We start from the raw sequence: 8,619 nt of genomic DNA, 5'->3' as shown, positions 1-8,619 counted from the left end.
GTTAATAGATATTAATTGCTAATAATAAAAATAAGAACATTATGCTAAGTGAGATTAGTCAATAACAAAAAAAGTAAGAAATTGTGAAGCTAGGAAGAAAAAGGCTCATATGAGGAATTCTAGATGAATTCATATGAGGAGGGTGGGAGAGAGTAAGAGGAAAATTTCCTAATGTATATGATGTACACTCACAAATATATCAAGTCAATCGCTAAACCAAACATGAGAAGAAGGGAGGGGGAAGAGAAAATGGGGTGAGAATTGAGAAAGGGGTAAATCATTCAGTGATGTGTGGATATAGGCCTCTACTATCTTGTACCACATTACGATGTATGACTATAACACACAAATAAAAAAGAAAAAATAATCTCTAATACTTAAACAGCACAATATTTTTTTCTCTGTCTCTCAGATGTCCACCAAAATCCCTAGCTAAGGTTGACATGGGTCATTTAAAATTTGACTGTTAGCCCAGCTAACAGTCAAATTTTAACTAAATGTTAAAAACAGAGACACCTAATTTTAGAAAAAGAATTATATATACTCTCACAACAGTTTAGACTAAAGTTAAAAGATTAAAAATAAGCTATGTTAACCCAATATTAATTATTAATAACAAAAATAATTTTAGATCTGAAACCTCCATACTATAAAATACTATATTGATGTCTTTCTTTACTTCATTATGAAAATCATTTTTAACGTAATAAACCTTTGGCAGATAGAGCTAAAGAAAATCTGAGAAGTCACTAAGGGCATAGATGTGTAATACGTGCTTTAAAAGTTAGGAATAAAAATAAAACCAAAACAAAGCAGGCTTTAATGTCATACGTTTAAGACACTCCACTTCTTTGCCTCTAAAGCAGTAATCTGTTGATTCTGTCCCCCTTTCTACCTGTAATAATAAAACATTGCTTAAGCTTGTAGTAATGCAGTCCTATTTTTTTAAAACTAGCTAAGAACAAGAGCCCACAGAAACTTCCCAAACTGTAACATATCAATGTTGTTGCAAGTGGTAGGTTTTCTTTTGATGGCTGAATAATGTTCATTTGTGAATATACATCACAATTTCTTTGTCCATTCATCTATTTATAAACTCATGGACTATTATAATGTCTTGAATAATGTGAATTATCCTGCAGTGTGCATAAAAGTGCATATATTTCTTTGGCATATGAATATAAAAGCTTAAGGAAATAAAATTTGAAGTTAGGATGGCTGGATCATATGATGTTTTTATTAGAAGATTGTTTTAGAAACATGCATGTTTTTCTTTATGCTTCTGTACCATTTTATATTTCAACAAATAGAGTAGAAGTGTTCCCTTTTCTCCACATCCTCTTCAACACTTATTTTTATATAATAGCCATTCTGACAGATGTGGAGTGATGTTTTCTTGTGAATTTTTATTTGCATTTCCATGGTGATTAATGATGCAGAGTATCTTTTCATATACATGTTTCCTTCTTGACATTAGTTTTGGTGCTGACTAGTTTGATATGACACCAAAAGCACAAGCAACAAGGCACAAACAAGTGAGACAATATCAAACTAAATGTTCTCTGTACAGCAAAAAAGACAATCAATAGAATGAGAAAGTAAGTGGCTGAAAATAAAATTATTTTCACACTTGATATTTTACAAAGTGAAGAATATTTGCAAACTATATATATATATTATTTATTTCTTTTCCATAGTCATCAAAGCTGACTATAATACATCTTCTCAATCTCAATGAAAAGCAATTATATGTAAAAATAACCACACAATTTCTATTCCAAATAAGCAAAAACAATAAATCCTCTTTATATATAAGTTCTCTCATTTTAGGAACAACTATATACATACCTACCTACACACACACACACACACACACACACACACACACACACACCAAAACTATGAACTCTATACTAAGTAACACAGTAATGACTAAGTAGTATAGTTTCTACTGGAATGGTTTAGGCCAAGCTTCAGAGTTCTTTCTTCAATTACTTGTTTCTGGCAAAGTTGAAGTTTAGATAAATAGGGAAGGGAAATGTCAATGCTTTGAATATCACCAGAAAGAAGTATGCCTCACATCCTCCTTGGTAGGCCCTTATATCATCCCGTGGTGTCCCTGCTTATCGTGAACAATGCTAATTTTTCTGTCCCTCACTTTTAAATTTTGGGGTCATGAACTTAGAATATTCTCTTTTTGTTCTCAATGGCCAATTTTACTTACTACCTACACTGCGTCTAAGTTTCTACAAGTGACTTAGACCATGAAATAGAGTTGGCTCTCAATCCTAATAAGTCGGCTTGTAGCACTCAGCTGTAGGGGTGCCTAGGCCTCAACCCTTGTGTCCTCCTCTTGTAAGCTCTCTAAAACACATATGCATATAAATTCCGAGTACAAAACTAATATATATATTAATCTATAATTGTATATTATATATATGAATATATTGAAATATTAATTTTGTACTAGAAATTGAACTCACAGACACTGTAAGCCTGAATATATATTCCCAGTCTGTTTTTAAATTTTTGAAGCAGCGTCTTGCTAAGTTACAGTGCACTAGAATATTACTAGAAACTAATATCCCCCTGTGTTAGCCTCCTGAAATACTGATAATACAGGTGTGCACCACTACACTTACCTTTCTTTCTATTCAACATGTTTTCTGCATCACAGAAGAGCTGCTCATTCTATCTTCATACCATCAAAGCTTTTCTTTTTCTGTTCCAACCTCACTCAGTATTAGGATAATACTATTATAGTTCGATACTGAAGATCCTCTGAAAATCTCATTTATTCATGTTCAACATTAATATAATTGATTAATGAGTACTGTAATTTCATTAGTAGATAAATCCATGGATTTATCTGGATGAAAACCTGGGCTTGGTGGAGTGTGGCTGGAAAAGTTGAATCCCTGTCCCTGGGAGTGTGGACTTAGATATTGTTCTTGTGTCTTTGAATTATCTTGCTTGCTTGCTCTCTTGCTTTCAGCATTTGTGATGTAAGAGCATATTTACCTCTCCTCCTCCTCCTCATCTTCCTCCCCCTTTTCTCCTCCTCCTCCTCTTGTCCTCCTCCTCCCCTTCCTCTTCCTCCTCTTTCTTCTTCTCCTTCTCCTCTTAATCCAGTGAGGCTGGCTTTAAACCTGCACAATCCTCCTGTCTCTGCCTCCCAAGCACGGTGATTACAAGCATGTGCCACCACACCTGGCCATTATTAAAATTTAAATAACATTTTTTCTTCATGTTATTGAAATAATTCTACCCTTCTTTCCAAAACTACAAAGTATATGTGTATCTTAAGTTTATTAGGTAGAAAGTAATCTAAATCAACATTTTTCAAATTATTTTCTCTAACCAGATGCAGTGGTACATGGTTGAAATCCCAGTACATGGGCAGCTGAAACAGGAGGATAGCAGGTTCATGGCCAGCCTAAGCTACTTAATGAGGGCCTCTGTGATGTTTCAAATTAAAGAATAAAAAGTAGGGCTGGGGTGTACCTCAGAGGTAAAATGCCCCTGTGTTCCATCCCCACTACCACACAAAAAAAGAAACATTGCAGATTCAAGGTCAGAGCACAGTATCGTGGGAAAAGCCTGTTTCAAAAAAAAAAAAAATCAGGAATTGGTGGCATCACATGTAACCCTAATTCTTGGGAAGTTTAGAGGAAAAGAGCTGGAATTCCTTTGAGGTTTGAGGCTGTAGCATATTAACTTAGTGAGACTCTGATTCAAAATTAAAAATAAAATGAACTAGGGTTTAGTTCAGTGGTAGAAGATCCCTGGGTCAATTGCCTAGGTATTGTATTAAAAACACTATCTTTACCTGATATGCTTTAACTGTTATAGATGTTTTGTCTATAGAAAGAGATTAAGCTAATAACTTCCTAGAGCCAGTGTGTTCAGACTCATAAGACTTGATGGTGTGTACCACTTCTCAACTCTTAGTTGTAAATTTGATATTTAATATCAGTCATTTTTAAAATTTTTCCACATAAAATTAATAAGCACTACAAATTTGAATTGGTTTGTTTTGTTGTTTTGTTTTTGTATTTTGATAACATTTTTCTTAAGTGTTTACCAATACAACATTGCATTAAGCACACAAAAAAAGCAGTTTACATCAAGAGAATATTTGTAATTTAAATGTGGAATAGCCATGAATAATAATGGTCAGGCAGCCTAAAGAGCTTCAAAAGTTCCTTCTTATTGCCTTAAATTCAGAGAATACATTATATAAAGGCCTCACTGTTTATGTCAACTTAAAAAAAAAAGCTTGTTATTTAGCAGTATCTGTAGAACAACCTCAGAAAAACATAAATATTCACAAAGACAATCATGATAAGGATATGGAATACTATAATGAGGTTTGACAATAAAGAACGGAGATACAATTTTAATTATAATACAACAGAAAAATATTGGTTATTTCTCTACAGGACATAGAGTAAGAGAGTCAGTGGATGGAAAAATTACGTGGTTAAAGTAGTCTTGATGAAGGCAAATACAAATGTTTAAATGTCACTGGGGATGACTAGAGGTGAGAAAAGTGATCCAATATTGAACATAAAGGACTCTTGATAAACTGACTTGACTAAGATTCATGCTACAACTAGGCAATGCAAAGACAAAAAATAGCCTGGTGGTTGACCTAGAGCAATAGACAATTCAGAAGACATGGACAAGAAAAGAATCTATGTCAATCATTACCCCAGATAGCAGGTCTCTACAAATCTTCATAAAAATTGTGTTTTTAATTTAAAAGAGATGTCCATTTTTAAGACATAAAGTGTAACACTGAAAATCAGTGGCTACACTTCATTTCCTCTATTTCAGAAAACTTTATGATTTTGATTTTCCTTAAACTTTAGACTATGTTTTACATAATATTTAAGGACACTACTGCTATATTTTTAACAATCAACATTTTTTGAAAAGTTCATAGGCTTAATTTGTGTAGGACAAGTTAAAAGCCTTAATATTTATACCTAATTTTTAATCTTGTGATTTACTTCTGTTAAGAATTAAAATGTCTCATGTGCCATGGTCATGGGACATGAACTGATGTTAATGGTAGATTCCTTCTAAGTTTTCCAATTTTATAAAAACATATACTTAAGAAAGGTTATTAGTAATAGCAGGAGATGGTCTTTATTAAGGATCAAAAGCAAGGACAGAATAACTTCAGAGGAAGGTATAATGTCTGAAGTTTGTTATAGATTATTTTTTCCACATAACAGAGGAATTAAAATTAATCTAAATTATGATTTATTTATTTATTTATTTTAAAAATTTATTTGCAGTACTGGGGATAAAACATAGGGATGTTCTACCTCTGAGCTACACCTCCAGCCCTATTTTTGTTCTTTAGCTTTCTGAAAAAGTATCTTACTGAGTTGTAAAGGGCCTCAGTAAGTAACTGAGGCTGTCTGAGAACTCTAATCCTCCTGTATCAGACTCCCAAGTACTGGAATTACAAGCTTGTGCCACCATGTCTGGTTTATTTTGTTAATTAACACACAAAAAGTAAACATGCTTGTAAGTATTATGTGATAATTCAATGTATCTATACACTGTGTATTATTCTAATGTACATAAGCATATTTATCATCTCAAAACATTTACATTTTTAAAGTATAGGCTTTTATTTTTATTTTTATACCTTCACTGGTGCACTATAATTCCACATTATTAATAAAAGAGACATTGTTTATATTTTATCTTGGTTTTAGAGTCAAACTTATTTCTAGTGGTTATTATCTGCTGTGGATCCAGCTGGCAAAAGTATGGGTTCCAAAGAGAGGCATGAAGATGAAGAATTCAACTCTTAAGAATTTGATTCCAATAATTTTTAATTCTAACGTGGGGGTGCCACTAGCCTACTATCTTGACTGGCCGACCCCTGCTCCTGGGTCAATATCTTTACTGGTCGACAACGGGTTCATTTCTCTTGAGGTATTTATAGAATTTCAGGTCAATCAATATCCTCGTGCTACCACCACCAGAATACAATAGAGACCAATTCAAAGCACATACATTACAGGTAGGTTAATTAGTACCTTTGTGCCATCACCACCTGATCTTCTCTCATACCTTTTACTTTGAACTTTCCATGACCCCAAACTTTGTTGACTCTGGGTGAAGGACAGTCAGCTAAATCAGAAATATTCTTTTATGGGAAAACCTTAATGGCTCCCCACAATCTGCCATATATGAATTATTTAGAATAAGCAGAAAAAAATTAAAAATAAATACTAAAATAAATGCTGTTTAACTTCTTGTAATTTGTGCTGATGGAGAAAGGTATTATAGAGGAGACAGTAGTAAATGATGTTTGAGGAAGGACATTTTGGCATTACTAGCAATGAATGAATTTGAAGTCTCATGGAAAGTCAAGGATTCAGTGAAGTTCCACATGATTTCATGTATATATGTATGGACTTAAATGTTTGTTTTCACCTTCCTGTAGAAAAGTATTTATTTCCAAAATTGTATAAATATGAGCTTTTTATCACTCTCATTGGGTTAAAATAAAGTGCATAATTATAAGTTTTGCTTCTTAGCATAGCTTAAAGTCTCTTAGGCACTTCAGCAAAGGATTGGGTTGCTTCTCTTAAAAGCCATTCATTTTTCTCCAATGATATCCACTTAGGTTGGGGTTTCTCAGCCTCAGCACTGAATATATATATAGATGAATCATCCTTTCTTATATAATACAAAATACTTAGTAGTATTTCTGATTCCTAGCCACTGGATACCATTAATAGCCTTTTTGTTTTTCTATTTTTACAACCAAAAACTGTCAGCAGACACTGTCAAATGTCCCATGGTGAACAAAATAACCTCTAGTTCAGAATGACTAATATAAGAAATTTAAAAAAAAAAACACTTATTTCACACCAGGTAGAAAATGTGGATTAAAAAGCTAAAAGGTTGAAAACATAAAATCATAACAATACTGTAATGAAGGACAGTAAATTTTCATAATAGTGTCTAAAATATGATGTGGGCATGGGAATTTAACATACCTCACTTATCTGTAGTTTAAATTACTCCTTTCAAATTTTATCACTTAAATTTTTATTTAGACATGTTTAATCTCTAGTATATGTTACAAAAAAATAAAAAAGGCCTTACTTAAACATTTACTAGAAATTCAACTATATTTATCTATATCCAATGTCACCACCGTGGTCCAATCTACTATCAATCTCTCACTTGTACCACTGAAGTCCTTTCTATGTTCTATGATCCACACTACCCTGCTAATCCTCAAATAAATTATCATGGGGAATTCAAAATGATCTTTACAAACATAAATTTAAAACTGTTTCTTCCTGAAATGGCATTGGCAACAACATTCAAATGAGGGCTTACGAGGCCCCCATTATCTTACTCTAGATAGTCACTTCAGTCCCATTTCTTACTTCATTTACCTTAAGTTTTATATTAAACATGAATTAGATTTATTTTATCTGTTTCTATGTACCTCTCTGTCTCCACTTTAGTCCTTTGAGCATGTTGTTTTACCTTTTTACAACTTGATAGAAAACTTCCACAATACTCTTCACCATACTGACTAGTCAGATCTTAGTCTCATTATTTATTCCTCTTGAAAAATTTCCAAAAGTTTATAGGCATAATTTGGCTTTGTATATTAAATAAAAATGTATTATTTTATATTATAAGATGTATCGCATTTAGAATTAAGCATTTATTGACTGTATTTTTAATGTTTATCTTTCCACTTATCCCTAAATCACATAATTTCAAAAAAACATGTCTAGCTGTATTGACATGTGTTTTGTTTTATAATCTCATATCTGGAGAGGTGATATTTAATAAATATTCAAATTATAATACAATATTAAATTTATTCTTTAATTTTAAAATATAGAGAATTATAATTACTATAAAGTACATATTTAATAAATATTAATTGAATAAATGATAGAATAAATATGCATAATAAAAATGGCATTAAGGTGGATACATGATTTACATAAAAATTTGATCAATGTACTTTTAGGTAGAATAAAATATAGAAGAAAAAGTGGCTGAATGTCAAAAATAGGCTGTGTCACAGGAGTTCAAATAGGATTTTTCAGGTTAATTTTGGGAAGCTTTAATAATCAGAAATGTTTTTATATTGTATATCCAAGTTTATAAGATTTCATTCTATATATTTTATATTGGTTAGTAATCCAAAATATAAGCGATTTCTTTTTTTTACTTTGTGCATTACTACATCATAATGAGTTGCAAATGATACATTCATATATGGATTAAATATCACTTGTTTTTTTTTTTTACCATCCCACAAAATCCTCTCTCTACTTCTTGCCTCTCCATGTGTGATAACAAGATTCATAGTGTTATTTTCAAATACATGCTTAACATTTTTCCACAGAAGTGTCTATATTCTGACATTAATAAAAAAACTAAGATTCTCACATTACTACCAAAACCAAATAAAGATAGTTCAAGGAAGGCAAACTACAGGTATATATCATTCATGAATTTGGATGCAAAACTGCTAAACAAAATACTAGCAACACAAATTCAAAACAACGTAAAGAAAATAATACACCATGATCAGAGAGGCTTCATCCCAGG

The sequence above is a fragment of the Muscardinus avellanarius genome (genome assembly GCF_963383645.1).
Source record: "Muscardinus avellanarius genome assembly, chromosome: X".
Taxonomy (NCBI): Eukaryota; Metazoa; Chordata; class Mammalia; order Rodentia; family Gliridae; genus Muscardinus; species Muscardinus avellanarius.
Note: the sequence above shows the minus strand (reverse complement) of the source record.